Genomic DNA, 15,630 nt, shown 5'->3' with positions numbered 1-15,630 from the left:
AATGCCAAAGTGTACATGAGTGTGCTGAAGAGTGTGGTGATCCCCTAGAGAAATCAGGTGGCCGCTGGCAGACCTTGGATGTAGCAGCAGGATTCAGTGTTGACCCACAAGTCCAAAGAGATCCAGGCTTGGTTTCAGAAGAAGTGCTATGTCTTTCTACCCTTCTCTCACTGCCCCCCTCATTCCTCCTTCACCGACCTGAACCCGCTGAACTACTTTGTTTGGTCATACGTTGAGAACATCACCCACATGAACTCCCACGACACTAAAGCCAGCCTGATCGCTTCCATCCGCTGAGTATTTGCCGAGCTCATGCCGACGCATGTGGAAAAGGCATACTTCCAGTTATGAAGCTGTATCGAGTCAGTGATTGAGGCTGAAGGCGGCTACATAAAATAGATGTCAGCTCTATTACATAATCAAGTTACCTGATTTGATTTTTTCAATAAAAGTTTTCCAATAAAGTTGTAGTGTCTTTTTCTTTAGGGGTAACAACTTGCAGGGTTACCCAGCGTCTTCTATAAAAACTTCTACCTCTCTACTGCCGTCTATACTCAGAACAGTCCTTTATATATGAAATAAAGCAAGTTATCTGTATTTATGTCAGTATGCATGCGTATCAGGCCACTCGAAGATAAGGGTTAAAGAGTGGACAGAAGTCAATGGGATAATATCATAGTAATTCTTTGTAGTGGAAGTTTGGTAAACTGGGTTGAATAAGGGAAACGGCCCATCAAGAACTTGTTTATATTGGACTTGAAGATGACCATATTGTAGTCAGTTGGAAAGCAGACAAACGGAAGGCAGTTCCACAGGTATGCAGTTCTCAGAAAGAAGCTTTGTTCATGGAATCTACGTTCAGATAAAGAGTGGTAAAAAATTTGATAGTGTTTTCAGCTAGATGTTAAAGGTCAAACTAACTCAAGATTTGGAACTAACATCTTCGGTCCAATGTCCTTGTTGATGTCAGAAGTTCTTGAACCAGTTTTGTAATTAATTATTTGAAATTTTAAAAATTAAGTAAACATGTCTTTGGCATTTTATTGTTCCTTTTTCCAGTTTAATGTTTTCTATCCTTAGCCGACTGAATAATTTATTTAAAATAATTGAATTTTTTTCACAACCAATAAGAAAAAAATTATGAATAAAAATATGACAAAAAAATGAATAAAAATGAATAAAAATATGAAAAAAAATATGAGTAATAATATGAAAACAATGAATAAAAATATGAAAAATATATGAATAAAAATAAGAAAAAAAATAAATAAAAATATGAAAAAAATTAATTAAAAAAATGAATAAAAATATGAAAAAAAATATGAATAAAAATAAGAAAAAAATATGAATAAAAATAAGAAAAAAATGAATAAAAATATGAAAAAAATGAATAAAAATAAGAAAAAAATATGAATAAAAATATGAAAAAAAATGCAAGATTGTTTTCGTTTAGTCAAATCATTTGAATTTTTTTTTATTATCAAAAATGGAATTTTTATGTTTTTTTTATTTTAAACTATTTTAAATCAATGCTGAAAAGTAAAACAGATTTTTAATTGTGTATCCTTACACTGATTTCATAAACAGTTCAACTCCATACACCAAGAAAAAAATAAAACTAAGCATGCCCTCGTTCCATTAGCTATGGCTGTCTGCAATGACCCATGGCACAGCGATTAGAGTACTTGGGAAAATTCAATTGCAAGGGAAAATTCTCCTGAAGGTTGAAGATTGAATCCTCATAAAGATATCCCTCATAAGATACACCTGAAGAAGGTCGGAGGGTACATTGATTGAAACATTGTGAAAAAGATACTTAAAATAAGAACAGTAGTCTGAAGAATCCAAATAATATGAAAAACAACACATTTCACCTATATTACAAAAATTGAATAAACTCAGTGAAAAACCAATAACGAACCTCATGCGCATATATACTAAACCTAACAGTCAACATAAGAAAATTAAACTATCTACCTTACAAAAATTTTAAGAATACAACTTAATGATAAAAACAATAACAGTATTCATTCCAAAAGAGAGAATTTACGGAAACCACTAAAAAGCGCATCGAAGCACAAAAACTAAGAGCTTGAGACTTCTGGAAAATCTACAACAGTGTAGTAAATAATGGGCAATCAACAATCCCCCCACTAACCAACAATCACGAGGTTGTCTCCCAAGCAACTGACAAGGCTAACATGCTTGCCAGTCGGTTTGCCTCAAACTCCACACTGGACCCTTCCAACCACCCCCTACCTGACTTTCCTATGTGGACAGACGCCACACTAGACGATCTGAAAACCACCTCTGCTCAGATGCATGCTATCATAAAAAACCTTGACACCTCAAAAGCATGTGGACCCGATCTTATCCCAGCTGTGCTATTAAAAAAGTGCTCAGCCGAAGTAGCTCCAGTTCTCTCCAAACTCTACAACAAATGCCTTAATGAAGCTTGCTTTCCGGGCTGTTGGAAAACTGCTTCTGTTGTACCAGCATTCAAGAATTCTGGCGAAAGGACAGACCCATCAAATTATCACCCCATTAGCCTCCTCCCACTTTTTGCCAAAATATTTGAGACCATAATTAACCATGCTCTAGTCCATCATCTTACAGATGCTAAACTTCTGAATGACAAACAATATGGATTTAGACAAGCCCGTTCCACAGCAGACATCCTAACTGTGATCTCTGAACGTATATACCATTCACTGGACAAAGCGGGGGAGGGCAGAGCGGTAGCTCTAGATATATCTAAGGCTTTTGACAGGGTATGGCATGAGGGTTTCCTCAGTAAAATCAGATCATACGGTATCACTGATAGAATACTTAACATAATTAAATCCTTCTTAGATAAGAGAAAAATCCAGGTTGTCCTCGACGGTCGTACATCTAAACAATATGATATAAATGCGGGGGTGCCCCAGGGTTCTATCCTTGGACCTCTATTGTTCCTGATATTCATAAATGACCTCCCCGACAACATTGCCTCTGAGATGGGTATATATGCTGATGACACTACACTCTATGGCAGGCACGACAGGAAGACGAATGAACACATTTCTAAAGAAATGGCAGAAACACTAGAGGAAGACCTCCAATCTGTAGTGGAATGGGGACAAAAGTGGTTGGTCGCGTTCAATGCTGCCAAGACTAAACTAGTTTCATTCAATAATTACAAGAAACCCTCTCTACCACCCATAGCAATGGCCAACGACTCTTTATCTTTATCTGAGAGTCCATCTTTCAAACTCCTTGGTCTAACGTTCACAGGAAACAGGAGTTGGAACAATTACATTGAAGGCATTGCCAGGGCCGCTGCAAGAAAGGTGGGCTCTCTACCGTGCTAGAAAACTACTAACACCCGAAAGTATCCACCATTCGCCCATGTATGGAGTATTGCTGCCACATCTGGGCTGGTGCATCTGCTACTAGTCTCTCGCTCCTTGACAAGATTCAAAAGAGAGTCGCATACCTGATAGGCCCTGAACTGGCATCTAAGCTTCAGCCTCTATCCCATCGACGAAATGTTGCATCCCTCTGCCTTTTCTACAAGTATTTTAGTGGTGAATGCTCTGACGAACTGCAATCACTTGTGCCCCCACGACGTGAACATCCTCGACAAACCTGACAGGCTGCTAAATCCCACCCCCACACTGTAGAGATCCCTAGATGTAAAAGATCTTTTTACTCCAATAGTTTCTTCCCCAGAACCGCTAGACTCTGGAATTCCATTCCAGGTCCCTGCTTCCCCAACAGTACTGACGTGCAGAAGTTCAAGTGTAACGTGAACCGACACCTTGCTGCCCAAATCCCTACATAGTACCCCAGTAGTTGTTGCCCCTGACAGTAGCCCCCTACACCAAAGTGGCAATTTGCTTGTTTGGGGTGAAAATGTAATAAAAAAAAAAAAAAAAAAAGATCATAACTGATTTCTGTTACCAGTTATCTAGTTAATATAAGTATTTGAAATGTAAGAGATCATACTTGTTCTCTTCTATCTATCCTGAACGACGTTTTTTATCAGTCACGATACTTCCTTTCCTTAATCTAGTTTCTATAATTATTTGAAATGTAAGAGATGATATTTGTTTTCTTCCATTTTGTCCATTTCAATATTTAAAATGTAAGCGAGCATGCCTGCTTTCTTCTATCTAACCTGTATAGTTTTTTTATCAGTCGCGATACCTGTTTCCTTTAATATATCTCATATAAATATTTAAATTTAAGAGATGATACCTTTTTTCTTCTGCTTACAAATATATCCATCCTCCGTGTTGCTGCAATCTTCATTGTCCTTGCAAGGTTTTTGCTTACAATGGTCCTTTAAAAGTTCACACCTCAAACCTACAAAATCTTGAAAAGAGGAAAGAAAAATATTATTTAGCAAATCTAAACGGCTATATTCTGTCTACAGTTTCGATTCTGACTGATGGCATCTAAATACATTTTTTTACTTTTAAAACACGACTCTGTAATAATCTATACTTCTATAATTTTTTTTTTGTTTTGTGTATTGATGTTCATATTAAAAACATTTTTTTCTATTTATTTTAAAAGAAAATACAACTTTGTTATATATATTGGATTGGATTTATCTGCAAAAGATCTAGCTAATTGTCATATTCTTTAAACGTTCATTTTAATTAATTCCCTAATAGTTTTTTTCGGTTTTCTTATGGGCTGATCATTTTTAGTTAACTATTACGTGTAATTATATTCATGCAGATATTCTAAATGATTTATACTAGCATAATATTTACGTAAAAAACTTTTACTAAACACAAAACTCTTTCCATATATATTTATGAAAGCACATATATTTTTCTGAAAATTTAGCTAACATCGAAGCGCTGGTAGTACTCAAGAAACTGCTGAGCTTTGACCTGTTTTTAGGCTATGATGCCATCAGAGCCCTAGGTGGTGCTCACATAATGCAGACGGGGGCGATACAGTTTCAGGAGAAGGTTCCAGTATGTGCTGCTTTGAAGATTGATCAGCCAGATTTTATTGTCGAGTTTGACCAGCAGCAGAAGGCTTGGACAGCTGCGTGGAAATAATCGGAAAACCAGGAACAAGGAAAACTACGAAATGAGGTAACAGAATACCATGTGCCCGACCAAATGAGGCCTGCATACGAAGAGGAACTTCATGATTAAATCAAGGATGGCTGGTTGATTCCTTACCCCTATGCGAAACTTGGACCCCCCAGAGGCTTGATTCTGCTGATGGCGGTCGCTCAGCGCAACAAAGTAAAGGTGAGGCCAGTGATGGACTACTGTGAACTGAACGTGCATGTTGATTCGTTCACGGCAGATGCTGACGTTTGTGCCAGCAATTACGAGAGTGGCGCCAGCAGGGTTTCAATGTGTCCCTGCTGGGTCTAAGAAAAGCATACCTGCAGGTTAGAATCAGTGAAACAACGTAGCCATTTCAGATGGTGGTGTTTGCTGGCAGGTGGTACTGCCTTATCAGACTAAGCTTCGGGCTGAACGTCGCACCCTCAATAATGAAGACCATCATTAATGCTGTGTTGTCACAGGAAGAAACACTAAAAGATGGGACGTCAGCGTACCTTGATGACATATATGTGAATGAAGACATTGTGTCATCATCACGTGTAAGGTCCAAACTGGCTGAGTTTGGTTTGACGTGCAAGGACCCAAAACATTTGGAGAATGGCGTCCATGTCTTGGGCCTGAACGTTCGAGAGGAGTGAGGGACTTTGAAATGGAGGCGCGGAAATGCAGTTCCTAAAGTGCCCACTGTCTTCACAAGGCGAGCAGTATTTTCCCTGTGTGGAAAACTTGTGGGGCACCTACCAGAGTGTGGATGGACTCACGTGGCAACAGGCATTATAAAAAGGAGGGCAAGTGCAGTCACCACAGGTTGGGATGATGAAACAGCCGATGATCTGTTGGTTTGCATGATGAAGGAGACCATTGCAAGGGTAAAGCAGGATAACCCGGCTAAAAGAGACTGGTGCGTTCAGGGTGACAAACTGAATGTGTGGGTGGATGCAAGCTCTCTGGCAATTGGTGTGCTGTTAGAGAAGAATGGGCTGCAATTGAGGACGCCTGCTGGTTGCGACCAGTGGTGATAAAAGGTATCAACCTGGCACTCCAATGGAAAGTCAGGAAATTACGCATACACACAGATTCACTATGTGTGTACCACTGGATATCAGACACACTGACAGGCAAGACTAGGGTGCGCATTAAGGCAGCCAGTGAGATACTGATCAGACGAAGGTTGGAGACTGTAAAAAAGCTGGTAACAGAGTACAACCTATCTGTGAATGCCGTACTGGTCACTTCAAATTGCAACCTTGCTGATAGACTCACTCGAATGCTACAGAGATGGTATGACACCACAAAGAAGAAAGCCGAGCCAGCACCATTATGTGCCGCCTCTTTTGAGGTCGTGGATAAAATTAGGAAGATACACCACCTCAGTGGACACCACGGAGTTAGACGGACGTTATTTTATGCAGTTATCCAATCCTTTGGGGTCCAAAAGTGCAGTGAAAGCGGTAATCAAGAAGTGCCAAACATGTCAGTCAATCGACCCCGGCCCGGCCAGATGGCAGAAAGATCAGCTGGGAGTAGACGCGACTTGGAACCGACTGGGTATGGGCATAATCCACTATGGCAGCCAGCACTTTATCACCCTGATAGATTGTGGTTCGCAATCTGGCGACGTTAATAAGACAGGATTCCTCCAGTGTCATCCGTGGATTGGAGTCCATAATTTATGAAAGGGGGCTGCCTAGAGAGATTCTCACAGACAATGACATGGTCTTCTGCAGTGGGGAGTTCAGACGTTTCGTAGACAAGGGGGAGTATCCAGCTCAGACACAGATGTGCATATGTACCGAGTGGCAATGGCATAGCGGAGTGGTGCCATTGAAGCGTGAAGTGGATTGTGGCAAGAAAATAATGCATGATCGCAGAGGCAGTCTATAGATATGATGCAACATGAAAGTATAGCATGACTGCTGCAAGCGCACCAACCAATGCTATCCATTACTATTGAGTGTGTGTCAAGGACATTGATGCCCTTCTGCCTGATCTGCAGGAAACCCAAGGGCTGTATTAGTTACGGGACACTGTCTGGGTGAAGCCTTCTAATAATCGATGCACCAACAGCTTTCAAAGAGGGCGAATCACTGTCATCATTAGTGAGCAAGCCGTGCTAGTTGATGGTACCCCACGCCATGTGAAGAATATCTGGCCTGCCCTAAATACAAACCAGTTGGCAAGTAGCAGTAATGGTGAATCATCTAACGATGTCCTGTGGATCTGACCTATTTCCCATGGTGGTACAACTGCAAACCCCAACACTGAAGCTGATAGTTCGAGCACCCCTTCTGAGAGCTCCGATGAGGATGAAGAAGTACAGCTTGAGCGTGTGACTGTACAATCTAACGCTGATGCCAATTATTCCGACGCCTCTTCTGAGAGCTATAATGAAGATGAAGTAGTCCAACCAATCCCCCTTCGTAGGAGTGCCCGCAACAAACGACCACGTCCACCATGCCACATGTGTGGTCTGAAGACCAAGGAGGGGTGTAAAGTTGAATGTAATAATCTAAGAAGAAAGCGCCCGCATGCGTGTGTATTATGTGGCTATATAACTTACCTTCAGATAGGATCTGAGAAAAAGAGAAATTAAATATGGAAGCCACATATTTTTTCATGAAATTTAACAAATAATTTTCTTCATACTAGCTATTAAGTTGGAGAATGTAGGTAAATATGAAAATTGACATACGAGTATAAACTATTAATAATAATGAGTAGTCAAACCTCGTAGAAATTCCAGCTAAATATTGTTTAAATATCTATCATAAATTATCAGTTAAATAACAAGCATCAAAAAAGTTTTAAAATGGGCAGATTCAGAAGAGCTGCCATATCAAAAAAATCTCCTTTCTCTCACGTGTTTATGTGAAATTTCCATGAACATAGATTCTCTACAAAGACTTCTAGTCTGTGGAACACATTATTGCAGGACTGATTCACTCTTCATTATATCTTTAAATCCAATGTCAACAAATTCTCGTCACAGACCACCCTATAAGCAATCAAACACAGATCATGCCATTAATCACGTTTAGTACTCTTATAGTGTTCCTCATGTTTTGACTGGCAACCATTTCCATCTCATAAACTCTTATTCTTGAATGGCCCTTGGTCTAGATAAGTAGTGACCCCCAGTAGCAGAAAAACACTATGATCGTCCAAGTCATCAAAGAGAAAACGATTAATGCTAGTGGAACCCATTGAAATTCCACGGTGCTTTCTATATATTTTTTTATTTTACTTTTGTTAGTTTGAAGAGATCAAGGGGATCCTTCCTGGGGCTAACACTTGATTCTATTATAGTTTAAATTTATATCCGAGGGCTCTTTTAAGGATAGACACTGTTCCCTTTATGGCAGCTATCTGTATTTCCTTACAGCTTGGTTTTCCAGGGATTGCTTCTAAGTATTTCTCAAGGTTCTTTTTTATTAGGCCAGTTGCTCACGTCACAATTGGTATAATGCTTATTTCTTTCAGAGACCATGTTGTTTTTATATCAATTTTAAAGTCCTGATATTTTGTTATCTTTTCCCGTTCTGCTCTATTAAGGCCAAAGTCGTTTGGAACTGTGACGTCGATAATGAGTACAGTTCTTTCGGGGTTGTTCCATATTACTATATCTGGCTTGATGGCCTTGTCTTTTATGAGTCTGTATGTCTTTGTCGTAGAACACTGTCAATTTTCCGTTTGCTGCTATCGGTGGTGGTTCATGTTCCCAGATGTTCGACGACCTATCTAGTTGTATCTCTCTACATACTTTGTTGTGGCGGGCAGTGTAATGACCATCGGCTAGAAGGATCTTGCATCCAGACATTAGGTGGCTTGGACTTTAAACAGCAGAGTGAAAGAATCTGCATTGGTCGGTTTTTGTAGATCAGCCATTTTCTTAAATCCATTTGTGAGTAAGCCTTAGCCTTGTGCAGCTATAATTAATCGTTCTTCATCAAATGGAAATTTGTCACTTTTAAGCCATTGTAGTGAAGCCCCCTTGTCAATATAATTCTGGTTCAGTTCTTCTATGAACCTGCCTGCTCTCTTATGTTGTTGCCATCCTTCTAGTCTTGTCTTCAGTTCCCTTTTTGTATACTCCTCTCTCTTCTTTCGGGCGATTAGGGTTACCGGGTTGTCATATTCTTCTATTGTGTTATCCAGTGTGTTACTACTGAAATTTTAGCCAAGTTTTGTAGTTGACGTCATTTGGTGTGATGTTCATTCACCATTTTTATTTTATTACTTTATTTCTATATCAGTCTGTATAAATTAGTGATATTCAACGTGAGAAGTTCAGTATAGATTACCATATACAAACAGTATTGATAAATTTGTTAGCATATCGCAAGCTGGACTGAACTTCTCAAAATTCAAATCTGAATTTGATGACTATTCAAAAACAAAAGACAAAAGCACATAAAATTTTGGATAATCTGAATAAGAATGCAATTAAATCTAAAATATTTTATCCCAGTGACATTTTTAACTCTGTAAACGCATTAAATTTGCAACTCCAAGGAAGGAAATCTGGTCTTGTCACTTGCTAATCTATTATGAATCACTTGAAATTCTGGAAAATTGTTAAAAGTCCGATAACTCGTTTTGAAAGTCCGATAATTCTTGTCTTTTTATTACCTTTCTTTGTTTGAAAATATCTCAAAATCCCTTGCTTGTCTTCAATAAAGATTTTTTTCTTTCTATCTTTCATATAAGTTGATAATTTTCCTCCCTAGAATTTCTGCATATTTTTAATCTCTTCCACTCACGATACAACCTGCAACAGGTTATGGAACTGACATCTCTTTTTTACTCACTTTCGCTCTTGGACGTAAAGAGCTACTAATTGGGACCATGCTTAAGATGTTGGTTTACATTGCATTTCAGTACAGTTTGGGAAGTAGGCAGCAGGAACAGAATTCCAAAGACTAGGTATTCTAGCAAAAAAGCTCTTTGTGTAGAAAACTTTCTAACATTTAAGGACCTCAACAGTGAGGGGTGTGATTTTGTTGCTAAGCAGGTTTGTCAGGAAGATGTATATCGAGGGGACATAGGTGCAATGAGTTCATTTGAGCACATTCCATTAAAATATTTGTAAAACAGACACAAGGATGCACCATTACGGCGATGGGACAGGGGCTGTAGCCTAGATGACAAAGTGGGATATATTAGATTGCAGACCCTCTTTTGGATCCTATCCAAGAGGGAAGGACTAGTGGTAGATGCACCAGCCCAGATGTGGCAACAATAATCAATACATGAGTGAATGGTGGCCTTATAGAAGTACAGGATACTTTCAGGTGTGAGTAGTTTCTAGAATGATAGAGGGAGCCCACCTTCCTTGCAGCAGCCTTCACAATTTTCTCAATGTATTTATTCCATTTCATATTTCCTGTTAATGTTAAGCTGAGGATTTTGATGGAGGAATTCTCAGGTTGGTGTTATTTGTCATGGATATCGGTGGTTGGTGAGGTTTCTTGTAATTGTTAAAGGAGAGCAGCTTAATCTTACTTGCATTAAACATCACCATTCATATACGTCCCCATTCATATACGTCCCCATTCAACTATGGTCTGGAAGGTCATTTTCTAATGATTCAGTTATTGTCTTGGACTTATGTACATCCATCTTCCCTCATGCATGTTATAGAGCGTTGTCTCATCAGCAAATATACCCATCTCAGACTCAATATTATCAGGGAAGTCATTGATGAATATCAGGAATTAGAGTGGTCCAAGGATCGACCACTGAGGCACTCTTGCATTAATGTTATGCTTAATGTCCATCAATGACAACCTGAATGTCTAAAAAGGATCTAATTATATTTAGTATTCGTTCAGTTATACCATATGATTTGGTATTCATGAACAGCCCTTCATGCCAGACTTTGTCAAAGGCCTTGGATATATCGAGGGCTACAGCCTTGGCTTCACCTACCTCATCCATTGCATGGTATATGCATTCAGAGATGACTGTTAAAATAACTGCAGTAGAATGACATTTCATTAATTCATACTGCTTGTTAGAAGATTAGCTGTTGCAAAGTGGTGGACTAGTGTTTGATTGATTAGCATCTCGAAGATTTTAGCAAAGAGGGGGAGGAGACTTATAGGGCGATAATTGAGAGGATCGGTCCTTTCGCCAGAATTATTGTACCTTGGTCGTTTTCCAGCTGTTAGCGAGGCAGGATTCAGAAAGACATTTGTTGTAGAGTTTGGAAAGTACGGGGGCTAGCTGAGCTGAGCATTTCTTAATTAGTATAGCAGGAAGGAGATCAGGCCCATACGTGTTGGAGGTGTCTAAGTTTTTATGGCATCGTGGACATGTAGAGAGGTGATTTTCAGATCATTAATTGTAACTTCCATCCTCATAGGGAAATTTGGGAAGAAGTTTGTTTGTTGGCTCTAGGATGGAGTTGGAGGCGAATTGCTGAGCAAGCAGTTCTGCTGTGCATGGACACGTGCTTTAAGGAATAGATCTAGAAGTTAAGCTTGCTGGTGGTCATTATCTGGGAGGCAAGTTGGAAACAATTGTCTGTGTGAGGGAATGGACTATAGAGAAGCTATAAGTATAGTCCAGCTTCATCTGTTTAACCTGAGAAAACAAGCCAATTCTTATGATGGACATTACAGTCAGGAAACACATGTATTTGGGCATTACTATCTAAGGAAAGAGCTGCGTCTATACTATCAGAGACATGATCAATTTGAGTAAAGTCCTGACTTGGGGAAGAACGGTAGAGAAAAAATAATAACTAACACAGTGATAAAAGGCTAGTCAAAAACACATAAAGGCCTGATCATCCGATTCCACACGTTGCTTTCTAGTTGAGGGGAGGGTACTTCGAATATAAACTCCAAGCCCGTGCATATATCTATCCAAGTCTTTATAGTAGAGAGGGAGATATCCTGTCATGTTTAAGTAGTTAGAGGGGATTGAGGAGGATAGGTTTGTTACACTTAATACTAAGATATCCGAGGAGTTTAATAAGAGGTAAGACTCTACATCATGTATATTACTTCTAAGCCCACAGATATTTGTTAGGGCTCCTGTACTGTCAGTCGGAAACAGCAGCCAGACAAACTGTCAATCAGGTACCCTCAACCCCCAAAACAAGACCAGCCAAGATCAGCTGAGTGAGCACACTCAACATGCAAGAAATCCAATTTGCTCAGTTTGTGAGAAATAAAAAGAAGTTGGTGAGAGGGAAACAGTGTTCAATGTCCTACTCAGGAAACAAGGCCAAGTATAGGGTAGCTCCAGAGGATCCCTGTTATTGCACCCCTGCTCCTGACTAATAGACAAAGGAGTGTGAAAGCCGGCAATAGGCAAAGCCTATCTACTCGGTAAGCAATTTAGGTTTGCAAACCGGAAAATTTGTTCGAGTCAGCAACTCTAGGAAGGTTGTCGACCATGACTGAAGAGGCCTCCCTCCTCTAGTTTTAATATCAGAGTTTTCTTTCTCCTAAACGGATGATCTGAGAAGGTCTACAGGTCCATCATTCCGAGAGAGGGTAACCATGCACCTGGTTTCTACACCAGGTATTTCTACGCCCCTGCATGGATGATAATATTAAGTATCATACTTAAATAAAGTTTTGATCTATTCTAAAAAAATAAGTTTAAAATCAGATAGAATTCCCCCTAACATTAAGAAGCCGTGTATGTTATTAAGTATAGTCAGAAAACTTATCTGTTTTAGTAATTACTATGTTTTATAATGACTAAAATATTATTAATAATAATAAGTACCTGGAATATAAGAAATACAAAGCAAAGAAAAAACAAATGGGTTGAGATTTATATAAGTTACATACAACACGGAATAGATTGATGCACTTAACATACCAGCAACTCCAAGTGGAATGAATTTTGAGGTGCACATATTTCTATCTATTTCAGAGTAGTAATAAAAGGGGGGACGTTTTAATGGCTATGTGCGTTCTTTTCAAGGTTCGACCGGCAATTTTTTCCTTGTATTTAATTTAAAGGATAAGTTATGACTTTTTTCTAATGCTATTTCAAAACATACAAACTCGTTTTCCAAAGAATGGCAGTAGAAAACATGTAGGTCACACCTAAGGAAAACATAGAAATGAGTGTTTATATGGCAGCAGGACGAAAAATATAAAAAAAAGGTTGTCTTATAATTTCCACTAAATCACCAGCCCAAACAACTGGTCTAGCGATCTTTCTTCATGTCAAGTCAAGGGTTATTATGTATGGACCTAGTTAGGAAATACATCCACATATTAAGGACAAGATGCTTTTCACATATCTCTCAAAGGACACTATGAAGGTCACATGCTTCAGATTGGAGTTCTGCCTGGAAAATTTAATGGAAGCTGAGGGCATCTTCTTCAAGTGAATTGTGATCCCTTAAGAGATGCACTTAGAAATTTTAGAATACATCAATTATTGGCCAAGATATGACGTTTTCTTACTTTTCTAAAAGCATTAAATATGCCTCGAACACACTTCAAATCGTGTGCTAACCGAAGGGTCATCTTCCACACTGATGATTTAACAAAAAAGTGATTGGCTGCACTAAGAGTATATGTATGACAGCATGACACAGATCTGTGTTACACCTAAAGAAACATAGAAGTAGGTGGCTGTATGAAGACCATATGTATAAAAGCAGGACACAGATCTGTGTCACACTTACTGCAAACATATAAGTGGGTGACAATGATATGTATGGCAGCAGGATGCAGATTTCTGTCACATCTACAGACAACACTGAAGTGGATAGCTTATGTGTGGGCGTAGTTAGGAAATACAGCCATATATTAAGGACAAGATGATTTTCAGATATCTCTCAAAGGTCATTGTGAAGGTCATATGGTTCGAGTTCTGTCTGGAGATTTTAATGGAAACTCAGGGTAGCTGTGTGTGGTTAAACACCTATAAAAATGCATTCATTTCTTGTTCTAAAAATAACAAATAAATAAATAAAAACTCAATTACGCGTGCAGACAAAAAAAGATCAATTTTAGAGGTGTAGATTTACAAAAAATACACCCACGCAAATTATGCAGGAAACAAAGTTTAAAATGCGTTTTGTCGAGTGGATGTAGTTGAAAATATACTACGTGACAAAAGAGTGCACTTCTCAACCAATCAACGCTCAACAAAAGATTTAATTTTTAAAACTTTTTTCTCACATCGCCTTGGAGCCGATCGACAAATACTTAAACGAATTCACTCACTCACTCACTCACAATTGGCACTTCGCATTCTGCGTTCCTTACTCTTCACTCACCGCTTACTACTCTATTCATGTCAGCGACTCCGTTGCTACATATTTTTCCGCTAGCATGAAAAACACGATTTTCCACACACACACACACACATACACATACACGGCAAATAATGCAGATATTCAGTCGCACGCAAGGACATTTACCTTCTTCTTTATTTCTGCTAGCACACACAAAAAGTAAGCCTGTTTTCTCGCTGAGAAAACAAAGAACACACTCTGCTTTTTCTTGTCAAAACAATGAACAGTCTCAATAACTTTCACATTTTCAAGAACTGTCCATCCAGACACCTTTTCACACTAAAAAATGATTTGTTCGTTACCTGTTATTTTTGTGTAAATAAACACCGTTTATTTCACATGTTTGATTTTTTTAAAATTTTATTCGTGGTAGAAGAAGGGATCTTATGAAGCCTGAGTACCACTACAGCTCCATTAATTGTCTTTCTCTAAGTGAATTGTGTTCCACTAAGAAATGCACTTAGAAATTTTAGAATACGCCAATTATTGGCCAAGATATGTTGCTTGCTTTCGAAAATCACCAAATATGCCTAAAACATGCTTCAAATCAGTCGACCAGCTGAGGAGTTATGTTCCACACTGATGATTTAATGAGGATGAAACATATACACATGTGAATAATGACATATTTGATATTTAATAATCATTTATAGCAACCTTTCTAATGTGGTCTTTTTGGGAAAACAAAATAAGCTTTCTCATCTAAAATGCAAAACGTTATCTAGTGAACAACTGTTAAGACAGCTGACTATGTTATCCATTTCATGACAGAAATAGTATTTATTTCTAGGCTTGCGCATCTAAGCTGTTGAATTGACCGTTCGGTGAAAGTGCTGGAAAATGTGACAAACATGATTCATGCCTGAGGTTCAAATCATGCAACCAGCTGAACAGATGATTCAATCAAGATGAAAATTATATGTATGTGGATAATAATTAAACCACTGTTACTGGTCCTATAAGTTGCCTGCATTGTGGATGAATGGTGGACCAGCTGGTTCCACCTGGTGTGGTTGTGGGCAAGTGCTTGTGTAAAATCAAAGCCTTTTCTGTCCAATCAAAGATGTTGTTGCACATTTCTTCTTTCTCTTCCTCAGATGATTTCCCCTGGATTGTTCTTTACATGATGTTTTTTTTTGTAAGACCTTCTGAACGTGTTATGTGCTCATGTGATCTGTTTCCTTATTTTCACGGTTCTCATTAGGTTTTCATATTGATGCACTTACTGAATGACCTGTCTGTGGACTTCATTATTGACGCCATGGTCTTTCTATT

This window comes from Euprymna scolopes, chromosome 41 (assembly GCF_053919585.1).
Source record: "Euprymna scolopes isolate OS-2025 chromosome 41, ASM5391958v1, whole genome shotgun sequence".
Taxonomy (NCBI): Eukaryota; Metazoa; Mollusca; class Cephalopoda; order Sepiida; family Sepiolidae; genus Euprymna; species Euprymna scolopes.
This window is presented reverse-complemented; position numbering follows the sequence as displayed.